This window comes from Ischnura elegans, chromosome 9, assembly GCF_921293095.1.
Source record: "Ischnura elegans chromosome 9, ioIscEleg1.1, whole genome shotgun sequence".
NCBI classification, from domain to species: Eukaryota; Metazoa; Arthropoda; class Insecta; order Odonata; family Coenagrionidae; genus Ischnura; species Ischnura elegans.
In genome coordinates, this window is record NC_060254.1 from 28,163,287 (window position 1) to 28,185,806 (window position 22,520).

Consider the following 22,520-nt stretch of genomic DNA (forward strand, 5'->3'; position numbering starts at 1 on the left):
CGAGAGCTTTGTGCAAGTATCAACTGTATTGATTGATTGCCGAATCACACCCACTTTGAAAAAATCCGGTAAAAAACACCTGATTGACCCTAACCATTGAGTATTCACTCATCACTTCTAACATTCTTTAACTGAAATTGAATCTGAATTGCAGCAATTACACATCCACAACAAAATTCAAAAGCGGCTTGAAGAGCTAGTTATTCATCGACCTAATCTTTTCTCAGCGCTGAGGCAAAAGAAACGACTGCTACCTCCAAAATATTTTCCGGGGGGGTTTATGGAATAGTAGACAAACATAAAATTATTTTTATAACATAAATAAAATAGCGTATATGATTAAATATACATATTTATTATAAACCCTTAAAGGAAAATATAAAAATATCATAATAAAATTGAATTTAGCCTTCTAGCTTTTCTTTGCAGTTGCCAAATGAATTACCTCCTCGGTGTCGCTGTCAATTCTGCGGTCCGGCAAGAGGCTCATAAGTCACTCACCTCTCTACTAATTCACAGCGCTATTATTTCACACACTGCACTACAACTACACACACTGCACCTACAAATTCGCTTAGATAATTATTGACTTAAGTCGCATTGGACTACTATATGTCCCTGCGCCGCTGTATAATATCGTCGTGTGAGCACCAAGCGAGCATACAGTATCTATTTAACTTTTTTCATTTCGGAGGGGGGGATCAATCCCCCTTGATCCCCCCCCCTGGCTACGGCCTTGGCTACCACCGATATTTGTGACTCGTGCACATTTATCGGATTGAAATGAGCACGTCTACTACTTCAGTGGCCCCGGTGTTAACAATTACGAAAAGATCCCTACGTGTCCCTGCCCGGGGTCGGCGGCGAAAAGATATCCCGCAAGTCACGTGACTTCGCCCATCCGAGACCATGAAGATCATTCACATTTCAGCGCAGGCAAAAAAGAGCTGCCTCGACGAAATATTGCAGTGGATACCCTCGCGAGACGTGTTGGACGTGGCCCATAAATTTCGAGCGAAACGTAGACATTTTCTTCCACAGTCCAAAATCCTGGCCTCGGCATGGATTCAGACCGAGTGCGAAGGTGAATTTTTTTCTTCATTCCCCTTTTATTTCCGTAACCGTCTTTATGTATTCATAGCGATCCGTCGTTGACAGGGTTTTATGGGAAGGCTAAGGGGGACCTTTCATATTCGTTTGATCCTTCCCACCTAAGGGAACCCACGGCGATTGAATCCGCGTAGTCTTAACACAAAAGAATCTTGGATGAGATCCGAAGCCAAAGAGTGGGTAGAGTGTTTGGTATTCAGGGTACCACGGATGGAATCCCGACGGGGTAGGGAAAATTTAGACTAAGAATCTCTACGCTTACTTGGAAAATCGAATCCATCGACTGTTACCATAATTCTCGGTAAGCTAAAACCTCTTCTCCTCCCCATAGATGATTGCTAAAGACAACTAAAAAACCACTTACGGAGATATTGTTTTTACCACCTTAAATTGGAATTAGAATCCCATGCCTTCGGCCATTTTCAATTGAGTTCATGACGGTATTACATAATTTAAGTCAATGTGCTTATCAAAGAAGCTATATAAGCCATTAAGCCATTAAATAAAAGCCATTTCCGACCACCACTAAAAGATTAATTCATAAAAATATATTGGATAACGAGACGAGGCTAGGGAAAAATTCATATCGACCCACCCTAAAATCGCCCGAAACACTTCGAAAAATTAAAGAAACACAAAGTTTCTATCCTAGGTTTGGGTTGTCTTGGAAAAATGGACGGGAAGCCGCCACTTCATCTACACCAACCTCATCCCCATGGGATCGAGATATAGTTTTAACCTGTAGTGATAGTAAAAGCACTGCGGACGCCATTGCGACTAGCTAACCAATGTTGATTGCTGTTTAGAAGAATGTTTTAAATAACGAAATGTTTAAAAGACAATCATTTCTTAAACGATTCCATAACAATTTTACCATAACTTTATATCCATACGAATCAAAATGAGCAGATTTAATTTAACATAGCTTACTTATTCATATTAAACTGTTTTATTTTAATTAATTACACTTTTTCTCATCTTTCAGAATCAAGTCCTACTAAAATCTTCACGGTGCTTACAACGAAGGATACAAAAAAGGTATGTTCATCCTGTATCATTCTTTCGGGAATATTTTGTCTCAAATTAAATAATATGCGTTGAATTCTTACAGTGGACTGGACTTTAACTAAGTGTCAGACGTTAGATGTTCATTATATCTCGACTGTGGGGGTATAATGATAAGGTGCTGTAATTTTATTTTTACAGAAGTAATTACGATGTTTGGAACATTCTGAATTAAAATTATGATATTAATCCCTGGTAATAAAGGAGATAAAAATCAAATAAAAGATTAAGAATTGTCATCTGTGCACTGTTATAACAATGACCCTAAATATAATAGACAATATTTCAAGCATAAGAAACTGAAAATTAGGAAAAACTAACGCACACATCTTTTCATCAAGATCTATGTTTTTCTTATTGAAACACCTATCGACGTTTTAAAGCCCTAGGGAATTATCCCGGAAGTTAATGTAATTATTGATTTATCTCTTGTTTCTCTCAATTATCAAGAAAATGTTTTAGCTCGATTGGATTTATACGGTGGATTATTATCAAATTCTTCCAGATGAACATACAATATACTTAACGAGTCTAATACTCGTATTTAATGCATTAGATTTTGAATTGATAAAAACAACCGCCACTATAACGCAAAACTGCGTTCTATGATAACATACTTATGTAGGTCAAATACGGCTTCTCAATTCTTATGTTAAAATAAATTATTTTCCAATCTGCCTCATCGCTAGCAGCACAGTGGAAAAAAGTAGTACTTGTATTGTATTTTCCGTGGAATTGTATCGAAGATCCCCTACTGGTATAATTTTACTTCTAGGATTGGAGAAATCTATTTATCCTGGAGTTGTAGTCCTCACTGCATTATGTTTGAGATACCCTCCTCGTAATTGCATCGTTCGGGAGAACATTTCTCACTCTCTACATTTTTTCCCAATTTTTTTCCCACTGTCCGTTTTTCCCTTCACCATTTCAAAATCCCCTAGCGAAGCAGGCCTTGGTAAGACCCAATTTTCACCGGATAACCCGGAGTCGAACGAGTATATATTTATTTTCCATCTTGTTTTTTTTTTCTTCTCGCAGCCCCACTAACGAGAAAACTTATCGAATTCCATCAAATCCTTCCGCAAATGAGGCGACTTGGGTCCACAGTCCCCAGGGTTGCTCAGAACGAAAAAGGACTGGCGTGCGTGTACCACGCAACATTTCGGAAGTAAACATCCCAGAGGAGGTGTCGAAAATCTTGGTAATATCCTCCCGCAATAAACTCGATTCACACCTCTTCGGCGATGCAGGTAAAAGAAAATGGATAGGTATTTATATTTATTATTTCTTGTCAGGCCTTAGCAGTCCCGTGCATCGCGTCTCTTAGTGCAGAATTTACTAGGTACCTAATAAGACGAGATAATTCCCTTTCCGAGAAGCAATTTTTAGGATTTTTTTGGATGTCCTGAATTATGTTAATGCTTCATATCCACGGAAATACAGCCATTGTAAAAAACGGAATAGCTGGTCAAGAATTGCCATTTGTACTCGCATAAAAATGAAGACTCTGGCCCGGAATAAATATCTTCTTTGGTGGGAAATAATCACATTTTACCTAATTAGTCACTCAGACCGAAAAAGATATGGTGCGTTAGACCAATACTTCAGAAGTAAACATCAAAGAGGAGGTGTCAAGGATTTTGGTAATTTCCTCTCGGAATTTACTCCGTTCACACCTCCCAGGTGATGCAAATGATAGAAAACGGATTGGTATTTATTTGAGTAGGATTCTGGAAGTTTTTGGACATCCTGCGTTGGTGCCGGGTTAAAAGATTGCCGCATCACATGCAGTTTGCAGAGATATCCACATTTATAAGTTTGATTGAAAGCATAAGTGCGTGTTGCCTTTTAACTTCCAGTTTCATTTGTATTTGATATGGTATATTCCAGTACCTAAATGAGCATTTCCGTGCATTGATTTATTGATTGGCGAATTTTCAATTAACGAGATTGTCGATACGGAAACGTATCCCCGAAAAATTTGACGTAACTATAATCATGAAGTCTTGAATTGAATTGAATGAAATCTTGATCATGAAGTATCTTGAGCGTAGAAAGTAAGGGTTGATGATCGACGGGATGATATTTGTTTTCTCCAGATGTAATTATATTCATATTATATTGTCAGGATAAATTAAAGAAGAGTAGTTTAATGAAGATATAATTAATTTTTTGCGACGTTTACATTCTCTCTAAAATGGCATACAGAGGAAAACCAGGATAAACATTCTCTAGGGTGTTTTTAGATTAAAATTTCCGTTTACTCCACTAATTTGGTGCTCTGTTTAGTAGACATTACCGGTGGAGGTTATTTTCCTGTGGTGATACCTCCGCGTTTTATGGCCTCTATCATCCTTGATGAGGTACACCAGTCCCATAATTAATCTCTAGTGTTACGGCTTCAAGTTAAACATAAAATAATTTTCAAAGGGAAGGAAGGAAAATAGGTTACAACCGTTGTTATAGAGTCTTCTCCATCAAAAGGCAAAAGTAATTACTAACGTACCCATATGAATGACTACAACGCTATTTCCGTAACAGTAGATAAAGCGTGCGGTCAAGAGATAATTACTGCTATAATTTTATCTTATTTAAAACTAGTTTCTGATCACAGAAAATTTTTTTTATCTATGACGGAACTCGGAGTAAAATAAACAGAATGCGAAGCATAAAGATCGACTTTGTCGTAAAATGATCATATAATATCTAAATAGGTTAGTTTTCCAGTAAGTGGCTCATAGTAGCTTTGTATGCCTAGCTATTTTTCTCAAATTTGAAACGAAAATACTTCTAATCATTATACATTTAGGCTGCTCAATGGTATAGTTTTCAAGTTCAAGTAAATAATACATGATTGATTAAACACGGTAAAATGAGACTTTTCCAGTGAAGAAAAATCAGAGTTAATCATATATACATGGAAGTTTAGGCATTATGCAATTTCAGCTCTTGGCCAATTACTGATGGAAAATAAATAATTTACGGACAATCAGATTTTCTAGTTAGCAATTAGAATGTGTGGTCACGATTTAAATTAGCTTACCAAAAAGTCTGCCTCAACTCAGTATCTAACATAACGTCACTATTACACAACATGTATGAGGAGTGGAAAAATTAATCGTTAAAGAATATAATACCGTGAAATAGGTAGGTATAAAATTTCACAATCTGTAACGATGGCAATATTAATATTGACTAAAAGTATAACAGAATTATAGTTTTCTTCCATCGATCTCTTGTGTAAACCAATTAAAATATCCAGTATAGGTCAGTGATAGAAGGCAATATTATCCTAAATGAAAATTTCGTAGTGAAAGGAATACCATTAACAGGTTACATTTTCTACATGAGGACTACGTCCACAGTAGTATATATTTATATGGCCATGAAACCAACTATTGCCATAGCACATTAAATAAAAATATCTGGAAAAGTTAAAGAACATTATGATGGTGAACACTGTCATTAAAGTATGACTTTCACGTCAATTTCTTCAAAATGTTCAGCGTGATAGTGTTTTTAAACTCTTTTATTATTATCCTATAAAGTGATATGAATAGAGCAAGTTTAAGGAATTGTATGTCACACTAATGTAAATTTATTTCAACCCCAATCATTGGATACATGAAACTTTGGAAAGTGACAATTCAAAGCCGCAGCCTACCAAACATGAGGTCGCGGGTATCGAGGGCATGGTTATCCGTGCAAGCTTAATTGTTAAATTTGTTGAACACCCCGATGTAAAATGATCAATATGTGCCGCGTTCAGTGGCGTGGGAATATAATAAAATAAAAATAAAACATTGTTGCTAATATATATATTCTTCCGAACAAGAAATGTGGAGTAAATCAATGTCGAAGACATCGTGGCGTGTGCTTGTAAAACGAAACGAACGATGCATGAATGCGGTCTCCTTGTCAGTGAGCTCGCAGGCACGTGACGAAGGCTCGTGAAACACTTTCGGGACTCGTTCGCCTCCGGGACTTACGTCCGCGGAGAGTTAAATATTTCGTGACCCACGTCCTGAGCACCTGTTGGAATTTTTAAAAGATTGTTACACGTCAAGGGGGTCGCGCGAGCGTAGAGGTCTTGAAATATGGATGTGGGATCCGCAAAAATCGACCCATTTACCCGCATTTCCTTTCGGAGAGAGAAAGAGGAGCGCAGTACACTTAGAGGAATAAATACTCTTCTGAATGAGGTTAGAGCGTGGCTATGCGAATCAGAGTAAATTTCTGCATTCATTCAAATTTTTGCGATAATTGTTCAAAATACTTACGAAATGCTCTCGGATTTAGCATACTGTCATACCGTATCGTTATTTGTATGCCCGGAATCGCCTTGTATTTTAAACGCTTTGGTCAAAAGAGGATTGAGTTCATCATGGTCATCTAAATTTTATTCGCATACTGGAAAGACATGTAAGAGTCCAATATAATGTGGCAAAATCTAACAGTCTCCTAACACCCCGAATATTAGCCGCTGGAAAGCCTGAAATCTTCTAAAAAAACTCTTTTACTTAGGGACTTCTTTGGACTTCTTATAATATTGGACTTCTGTCTTTTATAAATCTATATAATTTATTTCTAATTTACTCAAATTGTGTTGGATTTCGGGGCAAAAAAACCAAATTAATATTCCAAAAAAAAAGAGTCCACAGCCATTGCAAAAATCACAATGGCTGTGCTTAAAAAATACAATTTGATTGGCAGGAATGAAGAGGTTCACGATTTTCGTAAAAACGAAGGGTTTTTACTCCATTTATAGCATTTATTTGAGACCAATGTTAACTCAATACCGGTGGTGTGCCTAATTTCAATTTCGTAATGAATTTATCACTAGAACGAGTCTTCTTTTATTTAGCAATTTTCGGCATTGATTTTATGATATTAATATTAATTTTATCTACTCAATGGAAAAATATGCAAGGGTTCGATGTATTTAAGCAAAATATTCAAGTTTGAGCTCCATCTTTCAAAACCACATAATATTTAAGTATAATAATTATAAACGTAAAAAAACAAGGTAGAGAAGAAAGAAATGGTAAAAAGTGAAAAAAAAGAGGATATACTTATTACTAAAAGCGTCACAAGAAATAGCTATTGTCATGAACTGAATGTGATGTTATGTCGTTATTAACCAAGGTTTTTTTTTAATCCTGTAAAATTACTCTTACTCATTTATGTTACCCAAATGTGTTGGTCACTAAGAAAACAATGGTTGGTCACAATAAAACCACATGAGAGAATAGGAATGTTACAGTTTCTTCAGACGTTCCCTCCATTGTGAGAAAGCTGTGTGTGCTTCTGGAAGGAATAATTATCTCCTTCTTGGCTACATGTAGGAGCTTGGCAGTAAAGAAACAAACCATTGAGTTGGATTTCAGAAAAAAAGCCACAAAGACGAAACAAACAGTGGCGATGGACTTTTGAAGTCCTAGTCACTCATTTCTTTTCCCTTCTTTTTTTTTATCTCATCTCACATTTTTTTATCCTATGTCGTCGTCTAACAAGAAGGAGCTCAAACGGCCTTTACGACTGTTTTCTCCGGATGTGGATCATAACGGTATCCCACCATCAGGACTCGTTGTACATTTCCACCGCAAGACGCATTTTCCGAGCTTTTAAGTGCGACCTTGGCGGGGGTTTGAAGTGTGCGAAATGGACGCTCTCGAGAAGAGTTGCATGGGGCGAACAGCGGAGAACACGGCCGTGGCTGCATCTGGGGGCCAGAATGAGAATGAGAAAAAAAAGTGCCGGTGTCGTTGCGCAGGTTTCTTCTCCGTCATATGCTAGGGTCCGAAAACGACATCCGTTTTCTTGGAAATATTATATTACCATATTTGCAAAACTCTATAGACCGAACTACGGGACAGTTGATTTTGAAATTGCACTGGGTTTACAATCGTGGCGCAGGTAGCTTCTCCGTCACATGCCAGAGCCCAAAAACGGACTCCATTTCCTTGGAAATATTATACTACCATATTTGCTAAACCTACAGACCGAACTACAGGGAAGTTGTTTTTGAAATTGTACGGGGATTATAATCGTAGCGCAGGTAGCTTCTCCGTCACATGTCAGAGCCCAAAAACGGCGTCCATTTCCTTGGAAATACAATATAATCATATTTGCAAAACTTTACAGACCAAACAACAGGACAGTTGATTTTGAAATTTTACGAGTATAGTAGTATTTTCCTCCAACTTCTCGAAACCACCCGAGGAGACATCATCTGCAGCATGGACTTAATTTTTTGCCTTAGAGTATGAAAATAGCACAAAAAATGACAATCGTAATTCAAGTATTAGAACTAGAAAAATCCATTAGTGGATGGCCAGAAGGTCTTTCTAGCAAATATCAAATATCACAGAACAGAAGTGGAACGCAATAAATTCAGAAAAATAGGTCCTTGGGGAAAACTTATTATAAAATCATTCAAGATCTGATGCCGGAAGAGGATTTTGATGATATCAAGGGCGGAAAAAATTAGAAATTAGGATTTACTCTCACATAAAAATAGAAGAATTAAGATCACTGTAAAAAGTAATTGGACGAAAAAAAACACAGAGAGTAGTTTATGTCATTAGAAACAGCAACTACGAGGATATATAAACAAAGGGAATCAGCGTAAGAAAGTAAAATAAAGCCAAGAAAAATGTTCTGAAAGTGTATCCTGAAATAACAGAAAAAGAAAAACCATAGAAAAGTGAAGAGACTGGCATTGACGGAACAAAATGGATGCATCACACAAATTATTGGGTTTTAAAAATACGTGCATAAAAATCATCAAAAATACAATGACTGGTTCCTACTAAATCTTCTTTTTCCTTCGTATCGTATGTCTGAATGACCGGTTTCATGCGATCATTTTCCGCGAACGCTCCAGGAATGGAAGTCATCTATTTTTCCATCACTCGTCACGTCCACTGTTTCCTCCACTTTTTTTTAGCCAATCAGAATGCACGGACGTTAGCAGCGATTTTAACTGCACGTTTCTCAATTTTTACAACTGCCATTCCATGAACAGAGTATTCTAGCAGCTATCGAGTGGAATTCATGATTAAAATGGACGGCGGAATGACCGTGTGATTCAGAAAATGATCTATTTACTACCCCGCAAGCCGCCTAGAAAGGCGTGTGGAAGGGGTGTCAGGAAATTAGCCGTCTACGCATAGGAAGCAAATGCTGTAACAAGAATACGACTAGAATTTATTGAAGTCCCAAACGGTTTGGGGAAAAAACGAAGTCCCATATCTACCCGTTCGTTAAAATATGGCTCTTATCTTATCTCTCCAGTCGGACCTGGGAATATATCGGGGCTCTAAGATGGTGTTCTCTCCGTCGCTCCTAAAAATATCTATTCTCAATAGTATAAGCAATTTAAGCCTTGTGCGTAGCCTCCGAGTATCCAGCGGCTCCCTGCATAATTCACTTAAAATCTGGGTAACGCTGTCTGTACGCAGTTGGGTCGAGTGATCACTTATTTGTTCCCCGAAAACCTATCGTTCGAGCTATCACTCAGAGGGACGGAAAAAATAATCACGTGATTCAGTTTGAAATCGTTTCAGGCTGGCAGGTTGGCTGCAAGGTGGTGGCAATGCGATATATCCAAGATAAAATATATAACTACAAATGGTAATTTCCACACTAAAAAACAAAACTCCATTACCGACTATGGCTTCGATATTCTATGTCATTTTCCATGCTGCAAGGTGGTGGCAATGCGATATATCCAAGATAAAATATATAACTACAAATGGTAATTTCCACACTAAAAAACAAAACTCCACTACCGACTATGGCTTCGATATTCTATGTTATTTTCCAGGCTTGCAAAACCGTGTAAATGACATAGTATGTCGAAACCTTGGCCGATATTTTATATTTTATCATGAATGTAGTTTAGGCATTATGTAGTAGCCTCCTCTCATCACCCACCAAAACTATCACTTCGAAGCCATGACATTTTTTTTGAGATTCCACTGTCCCTAGCTAAACACCGACTAAGAAGATAATACCTTTGCCCTCCCCAGAGTTTTTCCTTGGACAAACCCACTGCCCCTTTCCTATGCAAGCGTTGAACTCGATCTACGGACCTAGATCAATTCAACACGGATAATAAAACGTGCATGGCTCACGCCACTTGGACTGTGTATGTTTTTTTTCCCATCGATAAAGAGTGGACCTTTAACGAACGTTGCGACCTTTTCTTTCTCTCTTTTACCATTTTTTTTACCTTATCGACTTCTAGGTCTCGTATCTTTCCGGTTTAATTGAGATAGTGAACTAAGAATACAGCTCATTTGATATCAAAGTTCATCAAAACCTGATACAATAAGTATGGTTTTCACAATTGATTGCTATCGTTTGAAACAGTTAGTGTGTACCCTGGAGCTTAAAGCTTTATTTGATAATTACAACAAACGTAGTCTGAAACGATAACTATTTTTCTATGAAAATGAGGAAAATTTAAAATACTTTTTACTCATGTACTTGCACAGTACATTCATTCGTATTATAGCAAAATATTAATCACCGGTGTCTTAAGTCGATTTAAATCATGATCAAGAATGGTTTTGCTGGACAACAGTGTATATATACGGGGATAATAACTGGAGCTGAAGCAATAGTTAGGAAATTTTGGCTAAATATGTATATCATTGATAATAAATGAGTTATTTGGCGACTAAAATAGTGGATGAAAACAGAGAGAGATCTCGAACTAAAAATATATCGTTAAAGCCAAAAATAAATTACTTTGAACCTTAAATTTTGTTTTTTTTTACCTATCATACCATACGGGTAGTAATTAAAGGGAAGAATAGGATACGTGGAAGATTATTTATTGGCAGGAAAAAACAATGACAATACTGTCTTGAAAAGAACTGGTTAGAGTTATATTTTGACAAGTTAGTTCGATAGATCCCAGGTCAAATGACTGCGGGCGTCAGGGAATTCCTGCGAAATGAATTATATAACCTTCCGTAACGAAGCTTACGTCATCGTCATGCATTCAACATTTTTATCCGTTTCCCAGTGCAACCAATCATGCGGTGGGTAAAGTGCATCCAAGTGCAACGGGGTGAAAAACTGGTTACCGCATGTATGCATAAGTAATTCGCGCACGGTTAATTGATTTGCAGTTTTAAGCAAATAATCATACCAACCGCTTTTAATGGATTCATATTCAAAAGAGAAAATTAATTTACGCAGCTTTAAAATTCCAGCAGAATATCGGTTTTCGAGGAAATTGATTTCGCTTTTTATTTGGACGACAAAAGGATTTTAAATTTAACTCCAACAGAAAACATCAAAGAAATGTACACTAATTCAGTTAAATAACTGGTTAGCTTAAGGAGTCAAAGTTTTTTTTTTGGAGAAATATCGTAGAGCAGCATATAAAATGATACAAAAATATCGTACTGTCTACATTACTATAAATTAAGAAAATCTACCACTCTTGTTTCGATTGGTTGGAGTGTACATCAGATACTGATAAACATGGCGATGACCGTATGTACTAATTCGGTACCTGACAAATGACTGATGATGACTGCAAGCCAGTCAAAACACGTGAAGTAGAGTTTGCTAAATTACAAGTAATAAAAAAGTACGATATCTTTGTGTATCATTCGATAACATAAGTATAAAAACCTTGTACACAGAATAAAATATGTGCTTTATTCATCACCAACTCAGATTGATAATTCGATAGGAGTGAAAAACTTCACTAAGCTCGTGAAAGAGAAATAGAAAGGAACATGTTTCTCGGAAGTTTTCCCAAGACCAGGTGAAAACAAATTGAATCTATTATCATTTAAAAAAGACATACCGATGTTCATATATTTGCAAATAACAAAGCTACAAGGAAGGCAATCATGCTGATTAATGTCCCCCTGACAGCTAATGAACATTTGCTTGACACATTTTTGAATTTGCTTCTGGACAAAAAGTTATTTTGGGTGGTCAGGATAAATGGGACACCCTGTATATTTTATACAAATATGCCAACTTCTAAACCAATTTTCCATCCACAATTCCATCAAAGACAGTCATCATAACGTAATCAATTGGGTGGGCAGAAAAATCTCATATTTTTCATTTCTAAGATGTAATAGAGCGGATAAGTTGCGCATTATGTGGACCAATCAAAAGAAATAAAAATCAAAATTATCAAAATCGGTTGACATCTTCCGGTCGCATATAGATCCTAAAGTCAAACAAAATAAAAAAACTTCAGATCCCGCAGAGTTTGCTCGTAGTCCATACTATGAAACTCATTGTTACTCACTCAGTTGATCAATTCAGAAAAGCCCATTATTTGCAATACATTTTAGCATTCCGTTCAAAAAACCCTTAATTGGACTTTAAATCCGTCTTATTTTCCACACCAGCTACCTCAATTCTAATTCCACTCATTCACCTTTACCTCTAACCTCTCCTTTTCTTATTTTACATCTCTTCAGAGGTTGAAAATCTCTTTTCCCACGCGATATTCTTAAAAAATGAGGGTCGCATTCATCGTGGCGTCAAACTGTCAAGGGGGCAATGTATATTCTGCGCGGAAGGACACGAATGGTCGAAGTACAACGTGTGACCAGATATGCCTTTCCCGGAAGGAACACTCCCAACCATGAAAAATTCTCACTTATCATTTCACCTGAAATTTCGACCTCTCCCAAACTTCCTTTCAATTCGAAAACGGTTTTTCTACTCCTTAAACACCCATTATCACTTAATTTTCTCTTACTTGAATTTTAACTCATACTTTATGCCTCAGTCAAGGTTCCTCTAGGTTATATTTCTCACTAATGAACTTACTTTGCTTATATTCCGAGCATAAACAACTTAGCCCTAAGCATGTGCAGCATTCACATTTGTATAACTTTGGTTGTAATAATAATAATAATACGAAATGAAAATTAATTTTTATAAAAACTTTTTTTTTTCGCCAAGTAAAGAAGTAAATTTGAAGGAAATCTTCTGTTTGATCAATTGTTAATGACCATTGATGCATAAAAATTTGTTGTTATGACTAATTCTGTCATTCTCGTTCGCAGCGCTGCCATCGGATTTTGGAGGCCATTTTTTGAACTAATTTCCATATTCAATTCTGTTTTGAATAACAACCGAGATACAGTTTTAATCACAATAAAAGTATCAGAACATTGCGTTCTCTAAAGCACTCATGTTAGCTTCCAACCCATCAGGAAACTACTTTTTTTATTAATGCCACGTCCTATTTTATTAGTCCTCGCTTACGTTTTTCCCTCATTTGCGCGTTATACTGGATGACGTCGGGAACTTTGATAGTTTTTGATACTTCGTGGCGTGACTGAGGAAATAATTTTGTGCCGGAGAAAAACACAATGTTGACATTCACTCATTTTCACGAATGGGTCAAAGTAAGTGCGACTTATCATGCCGTCCAACGTACGGAGAGTACCCTCAGTACAGATACCAAGTAGGAATAGTATATAAAATCGGTATGTATAGCATATAAAAAGTAATTTGGAAAGATATGAAATAAAGAAAATTTTTGAATAATGTTTTCGTTTATGTCACGTATCATCTGGGATGTGATAGGCACTTCCACGCAAAAATACGGAAGTTTCCTTCATCAAAGAAAACGAAAGGCACTTATTACGATTCGTTACCCACAATTAGCGTACTCATAATTTACACATTGTTTGGTTTTAGAAATCACAGTTTAGACGAATGTTAATGGTAAATTCTGACCTCATTTGAAAACGACCAGATTGGCGCCCATGCGATGCCACTTCACGCGACGTCAGAGGGACCAAGATACTATACGATAAGTCAGGAGTTTTACATCGTCTGACATTAGCAATGCATGCATGAGGCTTAGAGCTCAGGGAAACCTCTCTTGATTATCACCTATTAAAACTGCCTATGGTGGGAAAGTTTCCTTCGTTTGACAGGGTATTTATAATCCTCATTTAAGCCAAGCGCTGCCTGCTAACAGAGTGCTCTGTTACCTGCGAGCAGCCTGCATCGTAGCGGCGCTCAAAGCCTCGCACCAAGGTGGCCTCATGCGGCGGCAGCCGGAACCAGAATGACGTCACATGGGCTTTTCCCAGCATTCATACTTAGCAGTCACGTTTTCACGCGCTTGAAATTTTCACTTTTCATTTAATCGCAAAAAATAAACATCGTCATTAAAAAATGTAATTGCGTGAAATACGTACTCCTGGAGTATCTTTCAATTTAGGCAAAAAATAAATAATAGGAAACCACCCTACTGGCAAAAGTTGGTAAACTTAGCCACAAATAGTCAATCAATTGACTTCCAGGCCATGCATGCCATTGAGCTTGATATAAAGTTCATAAGTAGCAAATGGTTATTCATGCATCATTCGTATGCATGCCCACTGCATAGGTAAAAGCCGCGGCAATACAAAAAATGAAAGTGTGATCACGTCTATCAGGGAGGTATTCAGTTCATATCAATCATATAATAGGATGGAAATTGAAACAGTCCATTCGCCACGTAGTAACTCAATTAACACTCATGGCCACGACATGAGAAAGTATGAATGCTAAGTGTGTATTTTATTTTATATTTATATGTTATTATTTTATATTTAATTTTGATTATTAAAATACTTGAAGGCCAATTCAAAAAGTCCAATTAGGAGAAAGATAAGATAAATCCCCAATTAAAAAATGCGTTTACTATGTTGCGCTCATCTAACCTAGGACCAAGTCCTGTTTAAGATATTACCTAGCTACTCCGCCGTACTATTGCTCAACCATATTTTCACTGCCCCATCTGTATTCGTGACCCACATATCTCTCTTACACAAATATCCGAGTTTTCTCTCGCCGATTCACCCACCCTGGGGGACACCAACCGGCCGTGTGTGCCCACCCTTTACGAGTGCCACCTGGTGAGAATTCGCGTAAGGAAGGTGGGAGGAGGTGGGCAGGCAGGCATATTTGGTTTGGAATGGGAGCGATAAACAGGACCCGGAGGGGATGTGACATGGAATTGGACATGGAAAAGGGCAGACAAAGACATATATGCGAGCCTGCATAGCGGATGAGGGAGGGAAAAATTGGAAATGCATGAAAGGATAAAAGAGAATATAAAAGGGACGAAAGACATCGATAACTCGAGATAGCAGGTGGATATCATTGGAAGATATTGAAAGAATCGAGAGGGAATGAAAGAATGCTCAAGAAAGAAGGTCATGCTATCGAATAGAGCTTCTATGAAAGAAAATTACTCTAGCAAACGAATAGGGTGGTTTCTTATTATTTTTTTATTGCCTCAATCGAAAGATTATTACTCCTGGAGTACGTATTTCACGCTTTTAGATTTTTAAATGACGACATCTGTTTTTCGCGATTAAATGAAAAGTGAAAAATTTCAAGCGCGCGAAAACTCGACGGCTAAGTATGAATGCTGGGAACCCTCCGTGTGACGTCATTCTGGTTCCCGCTGCCGCCGAGTGAGATGACCTTGTTGCGAGAATATGTGCGCCACTGCGATGCAGGCTGCTAGCAGGTAGCAGAGTACCCTGCTAGCAGGTAGCGCTTGGCTTACATAAGGATTATTAATACCTTATCGAACGCAGAAAACTTTCCGACCACAGGCAGTTTTAATAGGAAATTATTAAGGAATGTTTACCTGAGCTTTGTGCCTCATGCATCCATTGGTGATCTCAGACGATGTAAAACTCCTATATGTACTTGTATAGAAACTAGGTCCCTCTGGCATCACGTGGAGTGGCATCGCATGGGCGCCAATATGGCCTTTTTCAAATGAGGATAAAATTGACCATTGCCATTCGTCTAAACCGGTACTTCTAAGACCATATAATTTGTATATTATGAATACACTAATGGTGGGCAATGAATCGCAATCAATGCCTTTCGTTTCCTTTGATGAAGGAAACTACCCTATTATCTTCTTTCTTCTAACATATAAAAGTCTCGTGTCACAGTTTTTGCAACAAAACTCCTCCGAAACGGGTGGAACGATTCCCATGAAATTTTGCGTGTATATTCAGTAGGTCTGAGAATAGGACATGAACTAATTTTCATTATTTCGCATGGCCTATTAGGCCCTGCCGGGGGGGGGGGTTTCCGGGTTAAAACTACCCCCTTGAGCCTGTGTTAAAACCCTTCTTTGCCCTGGGGTGTTTTCCATAAATGGCCAATTCCATAAGTTTGAGAAAGTAAGGCACTCATCACATTAAGTTCCATGTTATTATAGTGTTAATATGGAATTAAGTGCTATCTGTGTAATATAACACAATAATTGACCTGGAGGAAGGCCAATGAGACCAAAATTTAGAGAATTTGTCATACCACAGCTTGATCCTAAGAAACGTTCATAGAAGGTATTAAACGACTTCTGAACCGATAAACGATTTATTTTAGCGATAATATAAGACATGTAAATTATTACGAAACAAAAATCACCCTTGTATCAAGAATTGACGATAGTATTTCATTCTATTCTCTGGAGTAAAGTCGATTGATGGGTGTCAAGTAGGCACTAATAGAAGAAAGATTCAACCCAACTCGAGTAACGTGCCTAATCGAAAAGTATGTTCTTGCGTTTTTGGTCGACACTTTGGCGTGGAGGGCTTCACGAATGCCACGCTCCATGAGGTCGTTTTATTAATGACCACTTCACCTGTTTGACAGCCCTTTCTGTTACACCTCCGATCTTATCCTGCAATTTCCCGCCGCAAATAGCTAGGTGGTCTTGTTATACCTTCTGAACCATAAGGATCCTTAACAGGATTAAGTACGTCAGAGTATGGCCTATTTCACTTATGATTGAATACAAAAATATTTTCTATTGACAAAAGTAAATATAAAACTAACTATATGAGTTCACTTATAGTTTTACATTAAACAGAACATTACTCGGAAAAAAGTAATGGCATAATTATAAAACGGTATATTAAAAACCGGTTTATATACACAAAAATTTTAAAATATGTCTTGAAGAATGCATTGTTTCCATCCGGTACATATTTGCAATTCTGAAGGATTATTGATAGAAAGCAGGACAACTTGAAAATATATACTTTGCCGGCCTCGGTGGAGGCGGGGTTATGTCCTCGTCTGCCAAACAAGAGGACGCGGGTTCCAGTCTCGTCTGGGTAGGTTTCCCCTATCCAGAGCATGGTTGTTCACGAGAAATTGTTTCCTCGTTGAAAAAAACCCGATGTTAAAACCAATGTCTACTGTTTACTGAATAAATAAATATTCTGTTATGCCTTTACTCACCGTTACGCACGCGGAAATTTAGGGAATCTGTGTTTTAGCTTGACGGTAGATGCCAGGTTAACTAAGGTTTCAGTACATTTACACGGAGTTAGTGGCGTTTACATCATGTTGAGGTGTACGCTTCGCAAGGAAATTTGTTGGTACTTTGAGAAGTAAACTGTTTACGCATTTACACTCTTGCACCGTCAGCCGAATATTTCAAGTACGGAGGAGGATAAATACAAAAGGAACCGTTGCGTTGGGAAAAACTGAAGGTGCCTGGAAATTTTATGACTCTCGAATTAATGATTTGAAGTATGATACTGTGAGATGTATCGCAAACTATTCCAGTCCCACCTGTACGGGCCATTGAATTAAGTATTTTTGCAGCATGAAATGTTGAGTAGATCAATTGGTAAAAGCAATTAACACACGTTAAAGGAAGTAAAGCACTCAGCACATTAAGGTCCACGTTGTTTTTATGGTAATGTTAAGTCGTACTTAACCTTAATGACACGACAATGGGGAATTTTCACATTTTTTAAAAACTCTGTTAAAATGTCGTAAACCTCTAGGAAATAAAATCTACCGGGGGAAATTTCATTACTAGCAGTAGTTTTCGAGATATTAAAGGTCAAAATGGAGGAGTGGGGGGTGCGAGCGAAAGTAGTGTGTCCAAGAGGAGTGACGTCATTTCTCCCCAAACAGAGTTGCTAACGTCCGAGGCGTGGAGTTAGGAGATTGTTGTGGTATGCCTATGCCAGGAAGAAGTTGTTTTCACCTACGTGAAGTGCTTTTATGTCGAATTATAAATATTACGTGGTGCCTATTTGTTCAAATACATCACGAAATTATTTATTTGATATATTCGTCGTTATATTAGATTATATTCGTAGTCATAAATAATCAATCGAGAAGAATGTAGTGGTTTAAGGCGATGAAGAGGAAGAACGATCTGTCGACGAAAACGACGTTAGTTGTTTGTAAAGATCACTTTAAGTAATTACAACAGAATTATGTTGAAAAATGACCATAGCGTGTAGTGCGGAGGACGTGCAGCTGCCATGTTCGCGCAGTACCCACCGGTCGCTTGCATGGTGTTTTTGCTGAGCAGTCAATGGTAGATAAAAACGGCCGTCGTAGTATCCGATGGCTTAAAATTATTGTAATTTTTGAATTTATCAATTATTAATCATGATAATAATACGTACAGTAGGCCAAGGACCCAGCTAGGAATTAAGGCCAGGGGGGTATTCAGGCGGAATTAAGCCACTGCAGTAGGCTACCTTGCCCCTCTCCGAAATCAATTGATTAACATGCGTAGTATTCCTATCTGAACTCCCTCAAAACCATATCCGCTACCTAGGAGCGTAAAATGTGTAAGAAACTCACTGATATATAACCACTACTCCCTCCAATCAACTACTTTGTGCCACAGGAGGAAATACAACCTGAGGAAGTGGTGGAAAGTCGAGGTCAGGAAAAGTACTGCCAATTGAAGCCAAAAACAAAAACTGTTGGTATTCAGAAAAAAACCTGTTTCTGCCAATGCTGCTAATTCTCCTATGAGGTTCTTCCGCCTGTAAAAGCTAGATGGTATTGCAGCTAGTGAAATTAGCAATTCAACTACTGAAGAAGAGTGTGATAAGTGATTCCTAATTTGGCGGCAGCCTATTCAAGGATAGCCAGTGAAAATTATTTTATTGTCAATTTGCTATCACGAAAGACTAGGTTACTTGTCATGGTTATGTCAAGAAAAATTAGACTCAACGAATCCTTCAATATTTTAGCGCAGTAGATCTCAATATCTCGCCCTCGGCAGCGGCACAATCTTTCTCTGCTTCCATTATTCCAGTGGTTAGTCTTTTGAAAAATCTAGTTTTTTGGTTTGACAAAAATAAGATGTTGCTTAATATGCCAATTCCTTTTCCTACTCGCTATTCGCATGTAATGTCAATTATTGATTGTTTAGAAATAGAAATTGAAAAGCCAGGTAACCTAAATTGGCAAAGTTTAACCTGAATAGGAGTATAAAAAATAGATCAGTCCTCACTGCAGTGAGTGACATATAACGCATTTTCTCTTTTATAGACCAGTTTTTTTTACTGTGGTAAGTATATCAAACTGCGCTTAGTTTATTACGCTGCGAAAGGTTTAATGCTAAAATTAACCGAAAAAAAGTGAATTGCTAAGGTAATTCTAAAACGATTTTTTTACAGCAATCAGTGCAGTATACTGCTGGTAGTACAGAAAAATAGATATAATGTTTTTCAAAGGTAATTATTTCAAAGGAATCAGCTTTTAACATTACTGTAAAATTAATGGAATGTTTACAGCTCAAATATTTCTATCTAAACTCAATAAAAAAATTATTTGATTCTTCTTTAGAAAATTTCATTTCGAGGGGTTATGGTGGCTGGACAATAGATAGTTTTCGCTTCGACTGAATTTCTTGAGCAAATTCCAAAAGAGTAGGCAGGGGCAGAAGGTAGCGGCAGATCGCGGCCTCAAACAAACTGCTCACTCATTTAGTGGTAAAATTTGAGAGTTAATTAGACCATCAAGTGTTCCAAGAATGAAAAGACCTCTAAAGATGAATTAAGCTAACTAAGCAAATAGTAAGCTTTAGGATACATGTTGAGAGAGTAATAAGAAAGGTCAGAGAACATTGTGAGAATAGCTTGCCCTTCATTCCTGCATTTAAAGCCATTTGTTGCAAAAACAGGATTACAGGATAGCTTTAAAAGACAAAAAATTCTACCGTAACGATATTCGGGTTCTGCCACAATGATGGGGAAAATTTGAAGGTAGCGTCGGAAAATACTTTGAATGATTCATTTAAAACCATTTTTTCAAAATAAAGTTGTATTTTTCATTTCAAAAACAGCAAAATTACCTTAAATCTGTGCACATAAAGCATTTGATAACGTGCTGAATCAAAAAGCTGATATACTGAAAGCAAAAAATCATAACTCATATCATATCAAGTACATTAGCAGTAACTAGATGCAGCAATATTTCATGCAGAAATTTTGAATAGAGGCCAAGTAGTTACTTCTGTATTCGTAAAAGCTGGCCCATTAATGATAAAAAAAACGAGACAAACTTACCGCGAAGCCTTCACTTCTCTAAATTATGCCACCAAAAAGTCCTGGTTACTTTTAAAATATAAGGCCATCATTATGGAATCCACCTTTGAGAGATTATCGCAACAGCTTACACGAAACCGTCTTCAATTTCGCAAATATTCGATATATTCCTTTTCTACGAGTATAGAAAATGGATGAAAACTATTTTACGTGACTAAATAGCATCATAACATGTCTCAGAGAAAACAGGAATTAAAAAAATACCGAGATATTCACTTACTAAACGAGTGCTTCATTGTAGCTTCTGCGGCCGTGCATGCGAAACGATAACGACGTAGGGAGAAATGACGTCACCAACAATCAGAGCTAACTTCGCGTTTGCAGACGGATTTCACTGTTTTAAATGCATTTTAATGATAAAATCAATGGTTTACGAGAAGTTTGATTGGTGAAAATGGATTCCTGGTGAAAATTGCTATAAGAATCATGTATTATTTCAATGAAAAAATTTTCATGCAACTTCCCCATTGGTCGAACGGAAGCCCATGAACTCCACCATGCAGACAACTTTGTTTGTCAAACCTTAAACATCAGAAACGGTTATAGAAGGTATAACACGGCATATGAACTTAATAAACATTTATATTCACGATAACATAAGACATTCATATTATTACGAAACAGAAAAACAGCGCTTGTACAGAATTGACGACAGCATTTCATTTCTTTCTTGAGCTGATCGCCGACTGATGGGCGTCAAGTAGGCTCTAATAGAATCAAGAATCAGTCGATTCAACGCCACCTAAAGTAAGGTGGCGTTGAATCAGCCCAAGACGGAACATATTATGAGAATAAGCGAACTGCGTTCACTATCGGCAAGCTATTTACCATTTTAAAGATTTTCCTCTTGGATAAGAATTCAGTTTAGAAATTTATGCTAGTGAATTGAGCAGACTCAATTTTTTAAATACCCTTTGATACCAAAAGGGTGAATAGTTCTTTACCGATGAAAGTGTTGCTATTTTTAGTCCTGAAAATACTATTTAAAATATTTAAATGACAACGAACTACTCGCTGGCTTTTTTGAAGGCCAGATATGAATAACAAATAAGCATGTAAAATGTATAAATAAATAATTTATTCGTTGAATCATAAGGAATAATTTTATTTATTTTTAAATTAAACTTGCCACAAAATTAATTGACACTAAAAGATTTAATTCCAAGATTACCCCTTTTGATTTATACTATCTAATTCATGCCATATTAAACAATTGGGAATAGGCTGTGACGAAAGATAAAAATTCAAGTGTATTAAATCATCATGCATAATATTTCATTAGAGGTTTAGGTACATCAATGTACCTTTGACCTTCTTAACTGTGAAATAAGAAGGAATCTCAAAATAAAAATAAGTAATCGTAATAAACATTCACAGGGCTCATTAGATACAACTTTTCCGAAGATTTTTCTTTGCCTATTGTTATTCGAGAGAACATTAGAACAATGCAAACGCATCCGCTCACTCTGATTTTATCGCTTGATGAAACAGCTTGCAAACTTCTGCTTCCTTCAAAGTGGTAGTGATTCCCAGTTTCCGCTGCACCAGCAACTTTATGCTAGCTTTCAAGTGCATCCACAGTGGAATAGCTTGGATATCAGATCTGCAGCTTGGAACCGTTCACTATATTTACCATATGGAAACAATGTATGTGGATAACGGAGTATCTTTATCCGCGAGGACAATGAGGAAGCAGACGGCGCCAATCGTATAGGCCACGTGAATCCGAGAATGAATGCTGGTCAGTGTGATAACCGGAACTCGAATCATAATAAGAGTTTGTTCCATCTGCTGACGCTATGAAATAACTCCATATCATTGCCTACGTACTTTTTATTGCAATTAATTAGTTGAAAAAGAGATCAAAGGTGGAATTTCGAGCTCATAGGTTGCTACTAAGCACTTTTAACTGTAAAGTACAGCTCTTTGAATAATATTATACACACA

At 37.2% G+C, this 22,520-nt stretch overlaps 1 protein-coding gene across 1 annotated transcript in view; it reads left to right on the forward strand.

Moving 5' to 3' along the window:
* Positions 1-22,520, forward strand: part of LOC124165225 — a 229,390-nt gene that overhangs the window by 78,541 nt on the left and 128,329 nt on the right. Inside the window, exon 2 of the mRNA XM_046542514.1 lies at positions 2,096-2,148. The gene's annotated coding sequence lies outside the window, so the exon portion shown is untranslated. The remainder of the gene's footprint in view (positions 1-2,095; positions 2,149-22,520) is intronic.